This window comes from Nycticebus coucang, chromosome 9 (assembly GCF_027406575.1).
Source record: "Nycticebus coucang isolate mNycCou1 chromosome 9, mNycCou1.pri, whole genome shotgun sequence".
NCBI lineage: Eukaryota > Metazoa > Chordata > Mammalia > Primates > Lorisidae > Nycticebus > Nycticebus coucang.
The window spans coordinates 98,191,214-98,215,928 of record NC_069788.1 but is presented as its reverse complement, the minus strand read 5'-3'; the positions used below and the strand labels follow the sequence as shown (position 1 = coordinate 98,215,928).

The following is a 24,715-nucleotide window of genomic DNA, read 5'->3' as shown; positions in this document are numbered from 1 at the left end:
TAGGCTAAATGTTGAGCATGTGCTTTTGATTTCAAATTTCTCCTGGAAAACATTGTGTTATTTAATAGTTTTACAAACCATACTCAGGCCCGAAGGATTCAAAATAATGCAAAGTCCATCGTCTTGTTTCTGAGTAACTGAGTTATCATTTAGAAAACGGATATGCTACAATCAGTAAACGGTTAATTCCTTTAATAAATATGGCTTTATTCTTAAGATTGAACATAAACACAAAATGAAAAAGTTTATAAGCAACTTAAAGAACCTGCAAATGGCCTTTTGTGGAACTATCTTTTTATTTTTTTAGCTTTAGTTTTTCTTTGAATCTATCTTTTTAAACGGGAATAACTTTCTTCATAATTACACAAACACAATTTTCATTCTGAAAGCTTTATAGCTTTAGAATTTTTCTAAATTAGAATTAATTGATATAAATCTTGCCTTGATGAAAGAATCCAAGCAGATAAGATTAATTTCTTACTCTCTCACTATCTAATGTACCCAAGAGGCCATTCTAAAGAGCTCAGCACTCAGACCCCTATCGATTATAATTTATATAAATGATCTGTTTCTCTCCAAAACTACTGAGGAGGTATAACAGACACACAAATCACTGGGCTGGTGGGAACACACAGAGTGGCTTCTCTCTACATGGGCTATTATGAAAGCTGATTTAATTATTTCTTTTAGAAGTTTAATATGCAAAAAGTTAACTTCTAGAAATATTCAGACTATTGCCAGATGGCTATGAAAATTGTTTTTCATTAAATTGGACTGTTTAAGTTTTCCAGGCCCATGAATCCACAGACAGTTTAATCATAGTCAAGAGGGAATTGTAACTCTAGAAAACTAAGCAGAGCCTCCTAGCCAGAGCTATAATGATAATTATAATGAAATAACACCACATGATCTGGAGGCAGCCTCAAGAAGGTAATTCTAGTTATCCAGGGTCCACATGAGAGGTTCATCAAAGGTAGGCCTTGTGGAAAATTCCTGCCTGGTATCTTGAAGAAACGGAACATAGAAACTACTCTTCAGCAGAGAAGATACACAATGTCATCTTTGGGTTGTGCAGGCCACTGAATTATTATTATGGCTTCAAATTGTATATATCTTTACCCAATCAAAGGAACATTTATTGAATATTTTATTTATCATCAATGTTTGGATATGAATTAATGCAAATGATTTTGAAAACAACCTGCTAGATAAGCAACATTTTCACCTGAAACTTCATAAGAGAATTTCAGGGATGTTCTCCAATTCCCAAGCTCTTTCAGAAACAACGTGAGAAAATATTTTATTGCTTTAGAAGTAGACATCATAAAATCATTATGACTGGATTTTATGGGTGGCTGACCTAGTTCAGGATTTATGATAAACATGCGAAATAAAGAAATTTCAAGGCTATGTAACAATTGCATATTAGTGTGATAACAAACGCAAAGCTCCACAATGTGATGAAATTGCAAAGTCCTCTAGAATCACATGGTACGAAAGATGTTGGATAGTGTTTAGGCACCATAGTGGCATTCATATTTGTGCATTAGGGTTTGACTTTATCTCTCTCACACACACAAATCTAAGGAGAGAATAAACCTTCCCAAAGATTTAAATAGATCTAATGTGCTCCCCATATCTTCATATACTAATTCCAATGATAGTCTAGAATGGCTAAAACTTTTTTGTTATGAATAAAGATAGAGATAAGTTAGAGCCAGTTTAATTATCATCTGTATCATCAGGATTTTGCAAACATTGGAGAGACACAAAGTTATCCTTGAGTAATTAATGAAGGGTCTATACTTGCACCCTATGTACCGAGTAAGTATAGAGGCAAAGGCATGGCACTAAAGCCAGAAGGACACATCTTGCCTCTGAAATACTGTGGAGTATACAGAAGACATTTTCGATTGTAACAGCTAGTTAAATGTCATACCTGATGTTCCATAGAAAGGAATTCAAATCTGATAACAGGAATTGTGTTCTGTACTTCTGTAGTCTTATATAAAAATGTTAATATTATCAATCACAATTCTCATTAAAGAATGTATAATTGGTGATTCTCAATAAATGAGTTTTTCATAATGATAAACATCTTTAATTATTATTATAAAGATGGAATAACTGGGAGTAGTCCAGTTTATTATCACAGTCAAGTTTCTTGAAATGAACATGCAATGCCCTGGTAATTTCTACCTTATAAATTTCTGGTGAAAGGAGATGATTCAAACGACCAGTTGAATTGTCATGTATGTAAGCTTAAATTCAAAGGAAACCAAACAAAAAAGGTTAAGGTGGGCCACAATGTGTGGACTCCTGGCATGTGTTTTCATTTGTTCTTTTCTCAAAGAGATTAAAATATTTATTTTACATAATTTTATATATTTCTGAAACAATAACAGTAATGGAAATGGAAAGCATTTACTGAACATTTCCTAATGCAGGCTTAATTGCACTGCACATGTAATTTCATTTAATTCGCACAGCCACAGGATGACATTGATCACCTTGTTATTCTAATTCATTCAAACATGGAAAGCTTTTTAAGAGACTTTAAGTGACTTGTCTAAGATCATCAGAGTTAAAGGCCAGAATCTTTAAATTCTACAGGGTTTTACTGTTTTAAACCTGGCAGCAAATATCAACTTTTACTTTAGATAGCATTCCTCTGTTTCTTATGTAAGATTTAGAGTTTCAATAATACCCTTCACAGGACCACCAGAGAAAATGAAATACCTGGGAATATATCTAAGATAGGATGCGAAGGATCTCTGTGATAAGAACTATGCTACAAAAACATGAGAAAAGAAACGATAAGATTAACAAATGGAAGAACATACCACTTGAGGCTGTGAAGAATAACGTTTTAAAATGTCCAAACTATCCTAAGCGATCTATAGATTTAATGTGGTACCAATCAAAACATTATTGTCATACTTTGAAGAACTAAAAAAAAAAAAAAATAGTACTTTGCTTCATATCAAAGCAGAAAAAATAAAACCTGAATACCCAACACAATTTTAAGAAATAAAAACAAATGTGGAGATATCACATTACCAGACTTCAGGTCATACTGCAAGTCCATAGTGATCAAAACAGTATGATACTGGCGCAAAAATAGAGATAGCTCTATGCAACAAATGAGAGAACCTAGAGATGAACCCAGATGCATATGGCCATCTGGCTGGATAAATGAAACAAAAGCATGCACAGGGAAAAGAATCCCTACTTAATAAACGGTGCTAGAACTGTGTAATCACATATGGAAGACTGAAATTGAACCTACAACCTCTCACCACTGACAAAAATTGACTCTCACTGGATACAAGATTTAAATTTAATACATGAAACAATAAAAATTCTGGAAGTGTGGGGAAAACTCTTCACAATATTGGCCTGGGAAAGGTTTTATGAAAAAGACCCCCTTGGCAATTGCAGCAACACCAAAGATAAATCAATGAGACGTGATCAAACTAAAAACTTTCTGCACAGCTAAAAGGACCATAACTAAAGTAGACAGCCTTCAGAATGGGAGAAGATATTTGTATGCTATGAATATTACAAAGGGCTGATAGCTAAAATCTATAGAGAACTCAAATTAACCAACAAGAAAAGAAAGACAAAAAAAAACATTTATAAGTGGGGAAGAGACTTGAACAGAAAGTTCTCTGAAGATGACAGAGGAATAGCCAACAAACACATGAAAAATGTTCATTGTCTTTAAATTATCAGACAAATGCAAATCAAAACCACTGTGAGATATCACCTAACTCCAGTGAGATTAGCTCACATCACAAAATTCATAATCTGCAGATACTGATGTGGGTGTAGAGAGAAGGGCACACTTTTGCACTGCTGGTGGGATTGCAAACTAATACAACCTCTATAGAAAGAAGAATGGAGAATTCTCAAAGAAATAAAAGTGGACCTTCCATTTGATCCAACAATCCTATTACTAGATATCTACACACAAGAAAAAAAAATCATATTACCATAAGGACATCTGCACTAGAATGTTATTGCAGTTAAAAATCACCATTATCAAGACATGGAATCCCCCCAGGTGTCCATCACCCATAAATGGATTAACAAGCTGTGGTATATGTATACCATGGAATGCTATTCAGCCATAAGAAAAGATGGAAACTTTACATATTATGTGTTTACTGGGATGGAGTTGAAACACATTCTTCTTCATAATGTATCACAAGAACTGGGGGGAAAAGTACCCATTGTACTCAATACTAATATGAAACTAAAAAGCAACTACAAACCCACAGGAAAGAAAAACACAGGTATAGTCTAGCCAGGGGGAAAGAAGAAGTGAGAGAGGTGAGTGGAGAGGAGGGAGGGTAATTGTGAGATCTCACCGAATATGCACAATATGAGGGTGTTCAGCATGCATATTGGGGGTAGGCTCAATTACAACTTAAACTTTGCCTTAGAAATGAAAACAATATAACCTAAACATTTGTACCCTTATGTCAATCTGCAGTGAAAGAGAAAAAAAAGGTTAGTGCATCAAATCTCAGAGGGGAATACAGTGTATGGTTTGCAGTTGTAGAACCTAGCATCACCTGGTTCTACAGCTTAAGTAGTAAATAAATAGTTGAATAAATGAATGAATATTTAAAAATAATTCGATTACCTTTAGCCATGCCAAAATTTACTTACTCTCACTTTATTGTTGTCCTTACTGCTTCAATTCTTTGCAGTATAAGCAGAAGAATCATATTTTTTATTTTGAAAATACTAGCGGGGTCTCAAAGGTACAAAGTTGTGAAGGACAACTCCTGATGTGATAGTTTTTTTGGAATCCTTCCCCAGAGATAGATCATGGGCCAGTATGGCTTCTCAGTCTCCTGACTTCTGAAAGCACTAGGTAAAAAAGCAAAGACTGAACCAATGTGCCCATTAACTGTATTTTCAGTTGTTTATGTGAATTGCTAGTGTTTTGTTGAGGATTTTTGCATTTATGCTTATCAGTAATATTGGCCTGTATTTTTTTCTTTTCATGTCTCCACCTGGTTTTAGTGTCCGAGAATGCTGGCCTCATAAAATGAGTTTGGAAGAATACTTTCTGAACTTTTCTTTGATGGGAGAATTTTTATTTTTGAGTCAATCTTGTTACTCATTCTTCTTCTATTTAGGTTTTCTATTTCTTCATCATTCAATTTTGAAAGGTAGAATTTGTCCTGGAATTTTTCATTTCTTCTAGATTTTATAATTTTTTGATGTATAGTTGCTCCTAATAGGAGCAAGAGGTTCTACAGCTTCAGTTGTAATGTCTTCTTTTTCATCTCTGCTTTGAGTCTTTTTTTTTTTAATCTATCCAGAGGTTTGTCGATTTTGTCAATATTTTCAAAAAAACAACTCTTTATTTTGTTGAGCTTTTGTGTTGTGTTTCAATCTCTATTTCTGTTTATTTCTGCTCTGATCTTTATTATGTGTTTTCTCCTTTTAATTTGGAGTGTAATTTTTTATTTCTTTTTATTCTAGTTCCTTGAGGTGTAGTGTTAAGTTGTTTAATGAGATCATTTTAGTTTGTAAAGGTAGGTGTTTGTACTATAAACTTTCCCCTTAGAAATGATTTTCTGTTGGTCCCTAATCAAGGCCAGCAGTTTGCTGAAGCTGTTGGTTTCAAGCATGAGCCCAAAGAATTATCTTTCTATGGTGTTAGCCACATCAGAGCTTTGGAAATGTAATAGTCAATTCATTAGAAAGAAACTGTATGAGTCATTGGTGATAGGTGTAGGCTAGTATTTATTTGTACTCTTAACATTTGGGTTCCAAAATATTCATACAATATTATTATGTTTTTCTCAAAAGGATATTTAAGTTATTTGGTAGAATTATAATGCTGTTAAATCTTAATTACAGCCTCCCAAAATTACTGTGGGTTTTCACCCAAAATAAAATGATAATTCTACAGTAAAAAAAAAAAAAAGATTTTCTTATTCTCATAAGATTTGGTATGTTTTATTTCCATATTTAGTTGTTTATAGACAATTTTTTTTTTTTGTAGTGACAGAGTCTCACTTTATGGCCCTCGGTAGAGTGCCATGGCATCACGCAGCTCACAGCAACCTCCAACTCCTGGGCTTAAGCGATTCTCTTGCCTCAGCCTCCCGAGTAGCAGGGACCACAGGCGTGTTTATAGACAATTTTTAACTTTCTTTATAATTTCTTTATTGATCTATTATTTATTTGGAACCTGCTTAATTCACATGTATTTGTATAGTTTACAAAGTTTTCCCTATTATTGAGTTCTACTTGTATTCCATTGCTGTCAGAAAAGTTATATTTATAATTTTTAAAAAATTTTTTTGAGACATTTTGTGGCCTAACATGTCATATATTCTAGATAAATTCCCATCTGCTGTTGAGAAGAATGTATATTCTCTTGCTGTTAAGTAGAATGGTCTTAAAGGTCTGTTGTATCCATTTGGTCTTGTAGTTTAAATCCAATGTTTCTTTGTTGATTTTCTGTTTGAATTACCTGTCCATTGCTAAAGGACAGTGCAAAGTCCCCTACAGTTATTATATTGTAATCTATCCCTCTAACTCCAAAGTACTTTATACATTTGGGGGCTCTTGTGTTGGGTGCATACATAGTTATATTATTCTCTGCCTGAATTAGCCCTTTATCATCATATAATGACTTTCTTTGTCTCTATCATTTTTATTTAAAGTCTACATTATTCGATATGAGTATAGCTACTCCTGCTTTCTTTTGATTTCCATTTGCATGGAATATCATTTTTCTTCTCTTCACTTTCAGTTTACATGTTTCCTTACATGTAAAGTAAGTTTTTTGCAGACAGCATGTAGCTTATTTTGTGTTTCTTCATCCATTTAACCACTCTTTATCTTATACAATTGTCACAGTAGCCTAGGCTGATTGAGTTTGTGCAGCTGGGCTGGTCCACTGGCTGAGGCAGAGCTCCCTGGGGATAAGAGGATGCTGCTACTTTGCATGCTGAGGATGCACTGGACTCAACTGTCCCATTGTAAAGGACTACCTGTTCCTTGAGAGGCAAGGTGCCATGTAGACTCAGGCACCTGGGTCTTGGCTGTTTCACTACACCTAGCCAGAATCAGGGTACTATAGCCACTAAGATTGGGTAAATAGAGTGTCTCCTAAGCAGCCTGCTCCCAGTGTTAGGCTGCTATAGCAGTTCAGCGGGGGAATGGTACACTACTATATATGAGCAAGGTGCAATGGTGATGGGTCCTCAGCGATCAGGAGATGCAGTGTGTCCAGACCCCCAGACCAGAGCACATCTCACCAGAGTCTCTGATTACAGTATGGCACCATAAGCAGCAGTAGACTGGGTCATAGGGAGGAGAAGAATGATGTGGGCTCCTTCTGTAGAGCAATGCAGCTATGTGAACCACTAGTTCTCAAAACTGGATTTAGGGCCTGTGTGGACTGCAGGATTCTCCAGCAGCAAAGACTGCAGGTTTCTACAGTGCTACTGGGTATTTCTGGGGGAGGGTGGTCCTGCTTACTCTTTCCCAACATGGAATGTCCCTCCTAATTCTAGGCTCATGCAGACAGAGTGGCAGTTTTATTCTCTGTGGTCATCCTGAGTGTCTGTGTTCCACAAGGTCTCCACCGATAACTTGCTGTACTGACAGTGCTTTCCTTCAGATACTGTAGTCATATATGTAGTTTTGTATTTGTGTTTTGCACTTTTGTGGGAGAGATAAGTATAGTCACTGTTAGTTAGCCATTTTGCTGATATTCACCTTCTTTCTTAAGATTAGTGATCTTCAATGACCATATAAAAAATTCTCTCAAAAAAAACAGATTAGCATCCTTTAAAGGATTTATTAATAATACGTGCAAAGCACCTGAAGGTCCCTGAAATATTATGTGAGTATAAAATTTACTCACAAGTTAGCCAATATATGTAAACAACTCAATTAAAAAGAATGGATTGAATTAGGCACAAGAGAGACTAAGTCAATTTACACTATTTAAACAGAAATAGCAAACATTAATAATTGTAAAGAAGAGTTTTTTTTTTCAGCTTCACTTGTAAAGCAATCGCTAAAACAGTATTTCCAGTGTTTTCTGAATAAATAATGATAAAAATCTATACAGTAATGCAAGGTCAACTCAGCTATGAAATTAATTTTCAAAGATTTTTCTCATAAAATGATACTGGTCTTGGAGTGATGTAGCACATCACTCATCAGAGGCTAGGGCTGAGAAACCACGAAGTATCAGCCTTGAAGACAGTCCAAGCGGTTTATTTGAAATTCTTCATGTTTATCCTAGAAGTTATCAACTGTTCTGTACCCCTGGATGTTCAAACTTATTTGCAAGTTTCAGTAATGAGAAGCATCTGTCACAGCCTAGGAACTGCTTCCCGAAGAATCACCTAAAAACATAATGGATTAGACTAAGTACTCAAAAATTCGGATACTTATCTGCACTCTATTCAAAAATAATCTAAATGGATTTTGATACAATATTCTGACACTTTCAATTTAGGTCTAGTTTGAAAGAGCAAGGGCAGAGGCAGTCAAAGTTAAAATATGGATGGGAAGAGTAGATATGGAAGTTTTATGAGCATAAAAATTCAAATTAAATTTGTGGTGAAGTTCTGAAGAGCACCGTGATAGGAACTTTGGTTAGTTATTACAAAAACAAATCATTTATTGTGTCCACCTGGAATCGATACATAGGATAAGGTTGGCTAAAATTCTTGTCTACACAGGCTTCACTATTTCTCAAGTCTCCAACTAATTAGAGTATTATTTTTTATTTCTTATTTATTGTGTGCTAGTAAACAAATTCCTATTTTTACAAGTTAGATTAAAACAGAACAGAGCATGTACAACAAAGACAAAAAACTCCTTCATCTTTATGATCCTGTCCTGATATTACTAGTGCTGGCCCCACTTCTTTAGAGCACAATCTTCACCCTTAATTTAGTGATGATAAAAGCATATCTAGGAGTGAATGAAGGTATACTTGGCCTTGTTATCCACATTTTCTTTAAATGTACCCGGTGGGTATTTAGGAACCTTTAGAAATGGTTTCTAATATACCACTAGACTGACTAGGAGAAATATTTTGTATATGTTTGATGCTCATTGGTAAAAATCAGACTATATATGTGTATGTGTAATATGTGTGTGTATTTATTTTTGTTGGTGATGGCAGAGTTTTGGGTGTTTCATCTTTTCTCCTCACTGCTATACTTTTGATGCCTAGAAGACTGTTTGGCACATGGCGGTGTTCAATATCAGTGGTATTCATAGATTTCAACAAATCACCAATAAAATAACAAAATCTAGCTTCTCAATATAAGTGTAGAAAAGAAACAAAAGATACAGTTAAAAATTAAAAGCAAAGTATTAGTAAGAATAAGAGGCCTATTCCAGCCCTACTGGTAATAAAAGATTATACACATACATATATATGTGAAATGTCTGTTGCCTATCAAAGTGACAAGAACTGAAGAATGTTAATATGATTCTGATAAGAGTGTGGTACTATTGCTACTTAAAAGATAAATTCTAGAAAGTAATAATGTTCATATTTATTCTCAAAACTTCAGAGTATATATGCTTTTAAAATGCAAATTCTATTGAATTCCAAGTGTCTATGTCTTGACCACCATGGCTTTGTAGTACAGACTAAAATCTGGAATGCTGATGCCCCCAGCTTTATTTTTATTACTAAGAATTGCCTTAGCTATATGGGTTTTTTTCCGGTTCCATACAAAACGCAGAATCATTTTCTCCAAATCTTGAAAGTACGATGTTGGTATTTTGATAGGAAAGGCATTGAATAGGTAGATTGCTTCGGGAAGTATAGACATTTTAACAATGTTGATTTTTCCCGTCCATGAGCATGGTATGTTCTTCCATTTGTTAATATCCTCTGCTATTTCCTTTTTGAGGATTTCATAATTTTCTTTATAGAGGTCCTTCACCTCCTTCATTAGGTATATTCCTAGGTATTTCATTTTCTTTGAAACTATGGTGAAGGGAGTTGTGTCCTTAATTAGCTTCTCATCTTGATTGTTATTGGTGTATACAAAGGCTACTGACTTGTGGACATTGATTTTATATCCTGAAACATTACTGTATTTTTTGATGACTTCTAGGAGTCTTGTGGTTGAGTCTTTGGGGTTCTCTAAGTATAAGATCATGTTGTCAGCAAAGAGGGAGAGTTTGACCTCCTCTGCTCCCATTTGGATTCCCTTTATTTCCTCGTCTTGCCTAATTGTATTGGCTAGAACTTCCAGCACTATGTTGAATAGTAAAGGTGACAGAGGACAACCTTGTCTGGTTCCGGTTCTAAGAGGAAAAGCTTTCAGTTTTACTCCATTCAGTAAAATATTGGCTGTGGGTTTGTCATAGATAGCTTCAATCAGTTTTAGAAATGTGCCACCTATGCCTATACTCTTCAGTGTTCTAATTAGAAAAGGATGCTGGATTTTACCAAATGCTTTTTCTGCATCTATTGAGAGGATCATGTGATCTTTATTTTTGCCTCTGTTAATATGGTGGATAACGTTTATGGACTTGCGTATGTTAAACCAGCCTTGCATCCCTGGGATGAAGCCTACTTGATCATGATGAATGACTTTTTTGATGATAAGCTGTAATCTATTGGCTAGGATTTTGTTGAGAATTTTTGCATCTATATTCATGAGTGAGATTGGTCTGAAATTCTCCTTTTTGTTTGGGTCTTTTCCTGGTTTTGGTATCAGGTTGATGTTTGCTTCATAGAATGTGTTGGGGAAGATTCCTTCTTCCTCAATTTTTTGAAATAATTTCTGCAGTACAGGAATAAGCTCTTCCTTGAAGGTTTGATAGAATTCTGGAGTGAAGCCATCTGGACCAGGGCATTTTTTGGTTGGAAGCTTTTTTATTGTTTCTTTGATCTCAGTGCTTGAAATTGGTCAGTTCAGGAGCTCTATTTCTTCCTGGCTGAGTCTAGGGAGAGGGTGTGATTCCAAACATTTATCCATTTCATTCACATTGTCAAATTTCTGGGCATAACATCTTACAACCACCTAATCTTTGATAAACCAAACAAGAACATACCTTGGGGGAAAGACTCCCTATCCAATAAATAGTGTTGGGAGAACTGGATGTCTACATGTAAAAGACTGAAACTGGACCCACACCTTTCCCCACTCACAAAAATTGTTTCAAGATGGATAAAGGACTTAAATTTAAGGCATGAAACAATAAAAATCCTCCAAGAAAGCATAGGAAAAACACTGGAAGATATTGGCCTGGGGAAAGACTTCATGAAGAAGACTGCCATGGCAATTGCAACAACAACAAAAATAAACAAATGGGACTTCATTAAACTGAAAAGCTTCTGTACAGCTAAAGAGACAACAACCAAAGCGAAGAGACAACCTACACAATGGGAAAGGATATTTGCATATTTTCAATCAGACAAAAGCTTGATAACTAGGATCTATAGAGAACTCAAATTAATCCACATGAAAAAAGCCAACAATCCCGTAGATCAATGGGCAAGAGACATGAATAGAACTTTCTCTAAAGACGACAGACGAATGGCTAACAAACACATGAAAAAATGTTCATCATCTCTATCTATTAGAGAAATGCAAATCAAAACAACCCTGAGATATCATCTAACCCCAGTGAGAATGGCCCACATCACAAAATCTCAAAACTGCAGATGCTGGCGTGGATGTGGAGAGAAGGGAACACTTTTACACTGCTGGTGGGACTGCAAACTAGTACAACCTTTCTGGAAGGAAGTATGGAGAAACCTCAAAGCACTCAAGCTAGACCTCCCACTTGATCCTGCAATCCCATTACTGGGCATCTACCCAGAAGGAAAAAAATCCTTTTATCATAAGGCCACTTGTACTAGACTGTTTATTGCAGCTCAATTTACAATCGCCAAAATGTGGAAACAGCCTAAATGCCCACCAACCCAGGAATGGATTAACAAGCTGTGGTATATGTATACCATGGAATACTATTCAGCTATTAAAAAAAATGGAGGCTTTACATCCTTCGTATTAACCTGGATGGAAGTGGAAGACATTATTCTTAGTAAAGCATCACAAGAATGGAGAAGCATGAATCCTATGTACTCAATTTTGATATGAGGACAATTAATGACAATTAAGGTTATGGGGGGGAAGCAGAAAGAGGGACGGAGGGAGGGGGGTGGGGCCTTGGTGTGTGTCACACTTTATGGGGGCAAGACATGATTGTAAGAGGGACCTTACCTAACAATTGCAATCAGTGTAACCTGGCTTATTGTACCCTCAATGAATCCCCAACAATAAAAAAATAAATAAATAAATAAAATGCAAGTTATAATTCTAGGAATTTATTCTATGATATAAATAAGTAAAGAAGAAACCTATACACATGCAAAAATACCTCTTCTAATAATATTCATAATTTAAAAAATGATGGTAAAGATATCCTTAGTTTCCATCAAAGCACTTTGAATACTTAAAGTATTTTAATTATGGCTTTACCAAAAGCATGAGGCATACTAGTTAATGCAACTAATATTTTCCAGTGATTTATCACTAAATCAAAAATAGGTTTATAAAGCAATATATGTTTATGTGTGCACTATGTGTATAAAAAGATGAAATAATCTCTAACAGAGTTTATGTTTAGCAATTTGGATTAAATGTGATTTCACCTTCATATTTTTATATTTAGTGTGTATTTTGCAAAGCTTATAACTACATTTTTCATCTGAAACCTTTTTATTTTGGAAAACTATGTGCTCATACATAAGTACTCCAAGCTAAATCACAATTTACTATAATCTCAAGAAAGACTATTTTTTAAATGTGTAAAGTAGAAATTTAGAAAAGGAGATTAAAACACATGCATATACATGCAATCATTTTTAGTCTTCTTGAAGACTCTAGCAATGCACATAATTAATTTTTTATTTTTTCTCCCACAGTTGAATAGGTTTATTATCAAACTTTATTTTAATGTATTTATCAATAAGATTATCCTATTTTTGCTCAGTTTCTAGACTGTCATCCAGGAGGAAAGGGACTAACAACTTGATACAAGTAAGCGTTCTTATACACTTGGATGTAACAGTATCTGTATCTTCTGAATTTTATCATTCAATCCTAACCAGAACTCTGGATGACTAAACAAATTAAAATTCTCGTGTAGTAAAAGTGGGAACATTGATGGCTATGATGGTTAACTTTAGATGTCTACTTAATTGAATTAAGATATGACTGGATTTCTGGTAAAACATTATTTCTGAATGTGTTTATGAGGTTAATCTCTTTGGAAGAGATTAACACTTGAATCAGTAATATGAGTAAAGAAAATCCCATCAGCATGATGGGGCATCATCCAGTACTGGGCATCATCCAGTACTGGGCATCATCCAGTACTTTGAGGGCCCGACTCAAAGAAAAGGTGAAGGAAGGGCAAATACACTCTCTCTCCTTTAGCTGGGACATCTCTTTTCTCTTGTCTTCCAACATTGGTGCTGTTCCTTCTCAGCTTTTTGGAGTCAAGACTAAATCACACCAGAAGATTTACTGAGTCTCTATCTGGCAGTTGGCCGATTGTGGTATTTCTCAGAATCTGATGACTGTAATTTTTATCTGCCTATCTATCTATCATCTACCATTATCTTGCTCTTCTGCTTCTCTGTAAAATCATGACTAATACAATGGCTTTCTGACCTCCAGAGTCACTGTTACTCTGAGATTACCTGATCACTTACCCAGCTGATCTTGCAAACTGTTACTTCTTATAATAAAATGGGACTACCATAACTGTGTCAGTCACATCAGACAACAGGCAGATTTTTAATATACTTTATTTGCAGTGTGAATGGTATGATCTTTTGTAATATGATTCTTGCCTGCTCCTCCAACCTTATCTCCCATCATTCCTAGATATAACCTACCCCTTTATACTAACTAGTTGAATGTCTCTGTTTTCCATACAAATAACCTCTACCTTCTGCTCTCCATCCTTCTCTAATAAGCCTTCTCTAACAACCTCCAAGAGATTGGGGTCTGCTTATCTGTACTCTTACTGTGCACAATTGTATTACCATTCCTATATTGCTGTGATGCATGTTGACTTCTTTACCTTTCTACGTACTAAACATTGAGTCACCTACATCTTTTATATAAAGTAGAACCATCAAGAACAATGCCAGACATTAACCGCTCAAGAAAATGAACAAATGTATGAATTAATGTATGAGTGAATGATAATAACATAAAAAATGGCTTTTCCTCTGAGTATAAAACAATGTTGGTATTCACAGTTACCATATCTAGTTCTTTTTTTTTTTTTTTTTTGTAGAGACAGAGTTTCACTTTATGGCCCTCGGTAGAGTGCCGTGGCATCACACAGCTCACAGCAACCTCCAACTCCTGGGCTTAGGCGATTCTCCTGCCTCAGCCTCCCGAGTAGCTGGGACTACAGGCGCCCACCACAACGCCCGGCTATTTTTTGGTTGCAGTTTGGCCGGGGCTGGGTTTGAACCCGCCACCCTCGGCATTTGGGGCAGGCGCCCTGCTCACTGAGCCACAGGCGCCGCCCAACCATATCTAGTTCTTATCTGAGGAAACAGTGCTATAATTATAATGAAATAAGATAATCAACAAAGTCATTAATGAATGAATACAACATTTTTTATTTTAAATGATTGATTACTTTACTATAGTAACATTACATAATGTATTAAACTACAGGAACAAAAAATATTAAATAAATCTTGAGAAGATAATTAATATGCTACAATCCCATAGAGTAGCTTTCTACCTTGTTTTTGTTCCCTTATCTTATTTTCGTGTCATTAACTGTAAATTTTTACTTAGAACCTATATATGTAAGGTACTACTTTATGAGTTAAGTATACACACATGAATAAAACCAACTAAGTTCATGGTCTATCTATGCCTATACTGGGGAAAAAGGAGAAATAATCATCAAAAAACCCCAAATGTATAAACATGTAATTTCAAATACAATAAATAACAGAATGGATAATGTGATATAAAAGAGATAGCTGAGCATAAATTGCATTTTCTCTTTTGACTAGGTGGTGAGGAAAGTTCTCTTCAAAGAAATGGTGGTTTATTGACTGGATGCAATAGAATCCAGAAATATCTCTATGTCTGTGTGACCTTGACTTTCACTGTCCTAGTTCCAGATCTGCTCCTACCTTGATAATCTTCCTCGATTGAAGTGCTCATGGTTGAATGGGAAAGAATTCCTTAGTAGGTGGAATTTTAGGATTATACTTCCTCTTTATTTTATGGATCTTCTAAAGCCTGTCATAGTTCCATATTCTTCTATTATGACATTCCTAGAAGCATTTTTCCTTCACAATTCAATTGGTTTCATGTTTGCTATTTTTTAGTGATGGCAGATCCATAGGAACAGTGAGATACTTGTCTTCTGTATTAGTCATTCCTATCAAAAGGTTTCTAAAAAAGCTGTTGAAATTGATTAAGTAAACCACTATCTCTTTAGCTTTAGAGAAAAATGTTTCTTAAATGCCATAAAAGCATTCAGGTCTATTATATATCTTAAATAATGTGAACATGTCAGGTTTATTTCATACTCACCTTTTATAAGACATCAGTAGAGTGCCTGTAGTCCCAGCTGCTCAGGAGGCTGAGGCAGGAGAATCGCGGAAGCCCAAGAGCTAGAGGTTGCTGTGAGTCCTGTGACATCATGGCACTCTACCAAATGTGGTAAAGTGAGACTCTGTCTCTATAAAAAAAAAAAAGAAAATACATAACTAATCAGTTGGGTGCCTCTTGGCATATGGTACAGGAATTGTTTGATTTTACTTAGCAAGTATTTTAAAATGTATTTTTAGTTTAATATGATTGTCTTCTACAACAAATGAGTTATTTGTAAAGGAGATTTGTAGGCAGCCACACAAGCCCTCTAACAGTCTAAGTGTTGATACTGTGATGATGGGATGCAATGTGAGGCTGAAGGCACATGTGATGAAACAACAATGAAGTGACACAATGCTTGTTGCTTTCAAAATGCTGAGTCTATTGTCCTATGCTCTGCTCAAAACAAAACAAAGCACAGATACATAAAAACACCCACCAAAAAGGAGGAAAGACACTGACATCCACGCATGCACACACATGTTCACACACCATTAATCCACAGGCTTGATGAGGCTCTTATTTCAGCTTCCAGAATAACTGTAGTTGTCGTTAAATTTCTAATATTTCTAAATGGTAAATTCCTGATGGTTTATTTTACAGCTCTTGGGATAATCAATAACTTCATACCCTCTTCAACTCTGATACTTCGAGATTTGTTTTCTTCCCCTTCATCTGTCAATTAATCACTATTACTACATCAGGCTTCTCTTGTGTTGCTATCTTGAAATGTCATGTAAATGGTTTCTCACCCTTGGCAGGCTGGAAATCTGTCTGTATAGGTCTTTATATTTTTCTCCTTCCTATTATCCATAGCACTATATGTCAGAAAACCTCAACTCAAGTTAATTTGTACTTCTATATTGCCTTGCTTGAATAAACACATACAAATATTATTAAATTAATTAATCAATTACTAATTAATTAGTGAGATGCTATCAGACTAACAGTCAGAAGTCTTATCTAAAGAAGTAATGGTTAATTTGAGACCAGATGAGAAGTTGGCAGAAGAAAGGTCTTGGTAGACTATCAGGAGATAAAAGAATCTTAGTGTAGATTCTTAGTGGAGACTCGAGAGCAAGATGAAAGCTTCAAGACAAAATCCTAGAAGAGAATTCGGCAGACACATCACACAGGTGTTTGCAGGAAAGGCTACAAAGGCTTGAATTTTCTCCAAGTACAATTGAAAAAGCAGCAAAGGATTTTATAAGGGACACTAGAATTTTGTATGTTAGAATGATGTCACATTCTTTTATACCCCTTGTGTTAAGCTGTCATCATTCTCTGATTTTATGCCTTGCTCCCAAACATGGCTTTTATTTCATTTTATTTATAATTACAATCACAATCATATTTTTTAAGGAGAGCTTGCTTTATGTCACATGTGTTATCAACTGTATCCATTTTTCTCACCATAAAAGCCCCAGTGATGGAGGTTTTAATATTCACACTTTAAAGATAAGGAAATTGCAAGTGGGAGAAGTTAAATAGCTAATCCCAGGTTCATATGACTTCAAAGCTCAGTAAGAGTAAGGGTTATTTTCTCCTATCCTCAGCAAAGCACACTGTCTCCTTCTTGCCACCACCATTACATTTGAAATCTGTATGTAGTCTGTAAAAGCTTTCATGTTCTGGCTACATGTGCATATCCACATTTATCTTCCTCTATTTCTACCCCCCAGAAAACCCTCTTTATCTTTTCCTCTAACTCCTCTTCCACCGGCATCTTTGCTTCCCCGCCATAATGTGCTTATTCTACCACCTTGGAGGCCAATGTGCTAGGGAGTTCACTGCTCAGCAGTTTCAATCCAGGCTCTTTTGCTAATTGGGTCTCCCTGAGCCTCAAAATGTTATCTTTGAAATCAAAATGGTAATCTCCAGCTCACCTACCCCCTAAAATTGAATGAAGTTGAGATAAAATAAGGTACAGAGAGCTTTTCTTTTAACTCTAAAGGATGATGCAAGCGTGCGTGTTGTTTCATACTTCCTTTGAGGACCTTTCCTTAGTCAGTGATGGCTTCTGTGAGTTTTCCTTATACCCAGAATGACACCCATCTCCCAGACAGGGAGCAAGGAAAGGCCGTCAGGCCTTTCTTACTGAACTTCACTGCTATTTTCCTTCTGTGCATTCTCATACTCACACATAATTAAAGAAAATATATTCTCTTACATTTTTCATGGGGATAAATTGCACTTGGCTATCACTGATGCAACATCTGTGCAAATATCATATTTTCCATTTTCCCTTAGCATATTTGTCCTGGTGTTGGTAGAAAGTCAAAGTCAAAGTTTACCAGTTCAAAGAACAGACTCTGGAGATAGACCTTGGTTACAATCCTAGTTCTGTTACTTATTAATTGGGTACTAGTAGGTAAAAATAAACTCTCTTAGCTTCACTTTTGTCATCTTTAAAATGGGGTTATTAATTGAATATTCCCCTTTAAGTTGTAATATTTAAGTAACAGAGAAGCTGGTTTCCTTCCTATCAATTATAACTATTATCATGCCTCTTGTTATAAATGTTTTAGTGTTTATTTTTCTGTACCTAGTTATTATTATTTTCCTAAAAGATGAATGTGTATTTTCTATATAACTAATATAGAGAGGATGACGAGGGGAGGGGCGTGGAGGGAGGATAATTGGTGGGACCTCAACTTTTGTGCATATTGCAAGCATACATGTCAAATATATTAATAGTGGAGTATAAATGTCTAAACACAACAATTAAATAAGGGAGGTGAATGATATGTCAATCAGTTTGATGTAAACATTCCAAATTATACATAAAATCAGCACAATGTACCAAATAAACACCGTAATACCCTCAGTTATGATCTAATAAAATACAATATATATATCATCTCTTCCTTAGGTCTTCTGCATGCAATATATCCAACTTAAGCAATTGTACTGATCAGATTTTCCATAGTCTAAAGTATTTTCAAACAGTCTAAGGTAAATTGTAGACAGGGTTCCTGAAGCATTAGATGAAAGAAGTTGTATTCTGTTTTGTCAGCTGATGATGCCATTTCCTACTGACTAAAAGCAGTATAATCCTTTAAATAAATTTTATCGGTTGTTATGCCATTTCCTACTGACTAAAAGCAGTATAATTTTTTAAATAAATTTTATCGGCTGTTTAAATGATCTTTTCCACTGAACCCTTAAAACAACTCTGTGGTAGATAGTATGATTATTCTCATTTTCCAATGAGATGCTTTCTCTTTTAATCTGATTCCTCTTAGCAGACTATTATTTTCTTCTGAAATTTCCATCTCTCTATAACTATGTCTTTAATAGTTTTAAAAGACATTACTTATATCACATATTATTTGTCATGAAATGGAGAAATAGCCTCATTGAAAAAGTGGAGCTGAAGATTGCATTACTAGTTGATTTACTAGAGTTGAACGTCGGTTAAATGGAACAGCAACTCTTTGCAAAATTTTGAAGGCAGAGTCTGGAAGTGTCCCCATGTAGCTATATAAAGAATACATCGACAAATGATTTGGGTTGTTATCTCTACAATTTTTAAACTAGGTATTAATTATTTTCTATTGCCACATTAAATTGATCACACACTTTACATTATGAACCATTTGGATTCTCTTACCATAAATAAATGACAGAAATTTTAGGGATAAAATATTAAGTAATTTGGACAGAGATGACTTTGGAAACACTTTGCAAAAAATCTATATCCCTTTAGTACTCCACTAATAAATTTTATGTGAGAGAGTTTAATCATGTCAGTTCTTGTTTACATTCATAGGATTAAACTGATTGCTGAATCTGAGAATGGAGGATTTTTTAAAGGACATTGTGAACATAATTTGGCTCCTAGCTATTTAGTAATTGAAGACTTCAGTTCATTAAGCAGATTTGTCTTTAGCGGTGGTGTGACAGAGCCTACCATTGCTTTAGAATGTCTCAGAGGTCAACTTAGCTGTGAAGCTCTTTGAAAAATTCTTTAATTTAAAGTCTCCAAATGTATTCAGGACTTGAGGCATAAGTGGGGAGTAAGATGAATTTAATTTTCTTTTCTTCAATTCTCCGTTTCTCTTTCCCTTTATTTATATCTCGTATTTTTTTCCCTCTCTCTCTCTTTTTTTTTCTTTCCTTTTTCCTACAAGTAAATCTAGCACATGGAATGGAAACATGGGTGCAAACAAGAATTCCCCAGTTGAATGACCCTGCCTAAGCCCTCACAGGCAAGAGTCTAGAGGAGAAAACAGTGGATGTTCCTGATTCTCGCATACTCTGTTCCACCCCACAGCTGTGAACAAAGCTCAGTGCAAACACCTTTCCTTGAAAACACTATATTCAGAATCAGGCTGCCTGCAATCAAAGCCTAGCTCTTCTAATCCACAGCTATGTAACATTGAAAAAGATGATTAACCTTGTTCCACTTCCATTCCTTCCTCTCGAAAGCAAAGATAATTCGTCATATTAGTATCTACTTTGGGAGGTCTTGTGAATATTAAATAAGTCAATCTTTATAACCATTTAAACCAGTGTTTTAAACATAGTGTATAGTCAGCATTTGTTATTATTGTGATACTCTTATTCATATTATTATAAAGAAACATAATTATAGAGAGATGGAAATTTCAGAAAAAAAAATAGCCTGCTAAGAGGAATCAGATTAAAAGAGAAAGCATCTCTAAACTTCAAGTTTCCTCATTTGGAAAATGGGAATAATCGTACTACCTACCACAGAGTTGTTTTAACGGTTCAGTGGAAAAGATCATTTAAAGTGACTGATTTAAGGGCCTTAAAATCATAAACACTTGAAACACTGAGTTATTTTGATGATGGCAGTGATAAATAAAATGATACTAAGTCAAGATTAAGAATAGAGTGACCTGGTTCTGATGTGCAGGCTAGAGGGAGGGAAACCAGTTGTAAAGAAGGACAAAAAGGGCATTAACCTTAAAATAATAAAAGTTAAGAAAGGAAAATTGCGATAATTCTCCGCCTACTATTATTTCTCAGTGCTTCCTAGCGTTGTCGTTTACACACTGTTTTCACATATTTTGTCATGCAGTGTATCTATTTCCCAATTTAGTCTCTCCTAAGGAATTATGTCATGTCACATTGGAACCCCAGTTATACATTTCTAAACACACACCAAAGCACGTTAGTAATTATCAAAGCTAGGAATCAGATCAGCTGTGTTCCAAGGACAATCTTGCAGGAGAGTAGGTGGCTCATGGGAAACACTGAAACTAACATAGTTTTTACCTATAATGTTTCAAGTCGGATCTAAGGGCAAAAGATTCTGAGCTTAAGAGGGCCCAGCCACACCAAATTCAATTATTCTAGTTTGTTTTTCTGTTATGGCTCTTGTCATTTCTCCTCAAACCCCTATCCCTCTATAATAAGTCAGCCAGTCCTGAAAATCTTTTCACTTAATTTATGACAAGTTAACATTTCACAAAGATCTCAGGCCCTTTAATATGGTAGTTCCCCCTTACGCAGGATATCTTCCAAAATCGCTGTGGGAATGACTGAAACTGGGTAGTAACAAACTCTATACATACTATGTTTTTTTCCCTATCCATACATACTTAACGGTAAGGTTTAATTTATGAATTAGGCACAGTAAGAGATTAAAACCAGATTAATAATAAACTAGAAAAAGAAGTCTGGCCTTTCTCCCAATGCTTACTGGTTTCTACTTGCATTTCCAGTGTAGTCACCTTTCCCTTCGCTGTAGGCTCACCTGGACTTGAAGTGGACTTTCACTTTGGAGGCGTGTTCATAAGGGTAAGTACAGACCCACAAAATCAAGAAATATAGAGGAAGGTGACTCTGTGCATAAGCGACTTTATAGACCATAGACCAGCTGCAATGTAAAGGGCCAGATAGCTTTGTCTACATTCACGGAAGAAACCAGTTTTGGAATTATTAATTTAATTATTAATTATAAATTATTCTTATGAAGAAACTTGGGAGCTTGTTTGTAAGTATGGTACAATAAAAGTTGAGTCCTTTATAACCCAGGGACTGCCTGTGCTGTGATAAAACCTTTGTGAAGGCAGGAATGCAATCTCCTTCTCTCTTTCTTTCTCTCTCTTTATTTCAGTCTATCTCAAAATATCTTATTGTATGTACTCACCCTTCTGTTTCTGTGATCTGGCAATCTGAGCACCCAGATGGCTCTTTGGTGACTCATAGGCAGTGACTGTGGATATGCTAAACAAAGTCATAATTCATGTTTTGGGCAGGACAGAGTGGGACAGTGGGAGATTACATTGCACTAGTTATACTAGTATGCAATTTACAACTCAGAAATGATGCATTTCTAGAAGTTTCCATCTAATATTTTTGGATCATGGTTGGCTGCAGGTAATAAACTGTGGAATATGAAAATTCAAATAAAGTGATAACTACTCTGCATTTTTATGTGTTGCCTATGGTGTACATATGTGTGTTGTGTTATAATTGTTATATACAGTGCATGCATATCTGCATATATGTTTACTTTACTACTTTTATTTTATTTTATGGTTTTGCAGAGGCTAATGACGATGAACAGGAGATACTTCTAAGTTTAGGCCTTTGGTCTCTATGGAAAAAATCTAAGTAAAGTCTGGTCTCAAACTCCTGAACTCACACAATCCACTTGCCTCGTGATAACGGATTCTTATAAGACTATGTTATGGGTGTCTAGGTTTCTGGCTACTATGCATCATAGTAGCTTTTAGTTTTGTTTTGATTTGTGGTTTCTGTAGCTAGTTTTTCAATAGATTCCACAAAGCTGGTAGGTGAAAGAACATGCAGTTTCATCAGTTGAGAACGAATGTCTACAAGGCTTCATTGTTGGTTAAGGTCTATTTTTAGAAGCTTTTTTTGCTGCTCACTTCCCTAATTTTGATATTTATCCTGAAGCTCAAGAGGAATTTTTCACATTCCTCACAGCTTTTTTTATTGCATCCTTTTCTGGAGCCACTATCTCAGCAGATTTAATTCAGATCATGGAGGAGGGGCAAGATGTCGGACTGGATGCAGCCTCCGACATAGGCTCCTGTCCAGAGAGAAGGATAATGTCCAGAGGGTATCCAATTGAGCTGAAGACAGGAAGCTGAGAGAGAGAAGAGAGATAACTACAGGTCACCCTTGCTGAAGCAAGCTGCCATTCCAAGACAACAATCTCCGGGTACAAAACTCAACAGAAAGGAAAAATGCCCGACCCCTCCCCCAAGAAAGCTGTGGGTTCTTTTTTTCCTTTTCCTTTTACTCTTCGTTTGCTCCTGTGGGATTTCTACAAGTAAGTAGTGAACTAAGGATCTCTTGTCTCAACCCACAGGTGAGAGCAGTAAGAAGTGGGGTCTACTTCCTCCAGAGGGACCCTGCGGTGACTCTCAACTTTCTCTTACCAGGCAGAAAAATTGAACTTACATTTTCCCTGCCATTCTGAACTTTCAGTCCACCCTTCCCCTCTAACCACATAAGCCAGATCCCTAACACCTGCAGAGACTGAGGGAGGAGGCTCATGAGCAGTGCCTCCCACCCCAGCCTGCCTGACTGAGTACCCTGCCCCCTGCCCGGTTGGTCCCCCACTCCATCCCTGCCTCTGTGCCCCGCCACACCTGCCCAGAGACCGCTGAGGCCTCACGTTGCGCCCGTGTTCCCACCGCCCAGAGACTGCCGAGGACAGCATCAAGCCACGTCCCCCCAGAGACCACGGAGGCCAGCGCCATGCCCTGCCCACCCAGAGACTATAAAGTCCATGCTGTGCCCTACCCGCCCTGCCTACGGAGGTCACGCACCACGCCCTGCCCATCCAGAGACCACTGAAGCTGCACGCAGCGCCTGCCCTGACCCCACCCAAACAGAATCGTCAGGGGAGTAGTTTTCTTGTTGAAGTCACTGGGCACAAGATACTGCCAGAATCTGTGCAGTGTACCCCTCCCCTGCTGCCAGATCTGTGTGCAGCACACTCCTAGAGCTTCTCCTACAGCCAGAATTCTTTGGCTTTGGCAGTGGTAGTGGAACTGTGCAGGGGCACTTCCCACCAAGATCCAGCAACAATGGAGTGATCACGCTGGGGTCTAATCTTGGAGAAACACGCCCTCCACCCCCAACTCTGTGCACTGCCAGAGGAAACCAGAAGTCACTCTATAGGGTACTGGTGCTGCAGAGCAGCAGGGACAAAGGCATGGTGGCTGAGGGAGATAAGCATTTGCAGGCCTGGTACCCCAGGATTAGACTGAGCCCAAGTGGAACACTTGCCAGTGGAAATTGAACACCTGAGGCAGGCAGGTCTCAGCTCCCCCAGCTGGCTGGTAGACATGGGCAGTGGCCAGGTCTTAGGGGCATGGACCTTCCTTTGACTCTGACAGGCACTAAGCCTTGGCACTTTGCATTATTGGAGGAAACAGGACTGCAGTCCCCTGCAGGGTCACCAGTGATTAGGCATGAAAAAGGAACAAAGTGGAGAAAGAAACTCAGCCCCCTGGTCCTACTGTGCTACTGGGTGGGCCTTTCTGACTCTGTAGAGCACCAGAGAGACCCAAATCTGAGCAGCCAGTAGACCTCTGCTATCTAGCTGCTGGAGACCTTTCAAACTCTTCCACCTAAAATTTCATACTGATAGGGTCAATTGGTTTGGAACCCCTAACGTGGGACAATCACCCAAGGACCCTCTAGGGGGATACTCTGGTTGCATAGTAACAGGAAAGGTTGATTTTCCTATTCCAGTTGTTGGCTGGGGAGGTGGGGTTTCTTAATTGCTTGTATTTCTTCACAGCTAAGACTTCACCAGAGTCACTGATCCACCAGGATTGGACAAGAAGCAGTTGAATACAAGACTGAGCCACCTAACCCCACCACACCAAGCAGGTTTCCCCAGCCTCAGACTGTAATACCATATAGGTCCTTTGCAAAGCTAAAGGGGAAAAAGCTGCAGTCATCAGTCCCAGATCCTTAACAAAGGGATGGTTAACCACAACCCCAGGAAACTCCAATCCAATCTCACCTTACCAGACCACCTAGCCAACAGTGAAAAACAATCATGAGGTGGAAAAACTCTGGCAACA

At 36.8% G+C, this 24,715-nt stretch overlaps 1 non-coding gene across 1 annotated transcript; it reads left to right on the top strand.

Annotated features, from left to right (window-relative positions):
- The first annotated feature begins 5,600 nt into the window (after positions 1-5,600).
- LOC128595210 (small nucleolar RNA SNORA2/SNORA34 family) lies at positions 5,601-5,735 on the top strand. The gene has a single exon (XR_008382859.1). It is a non-coding gene; the product is annotated as a small nucleolar RNA SNORA2/SNORA34 family (small nucleolar RNA).
- The last annotated feature ends 18,980 nt before the right edge of the window (positions 5,736-24,715 follow it).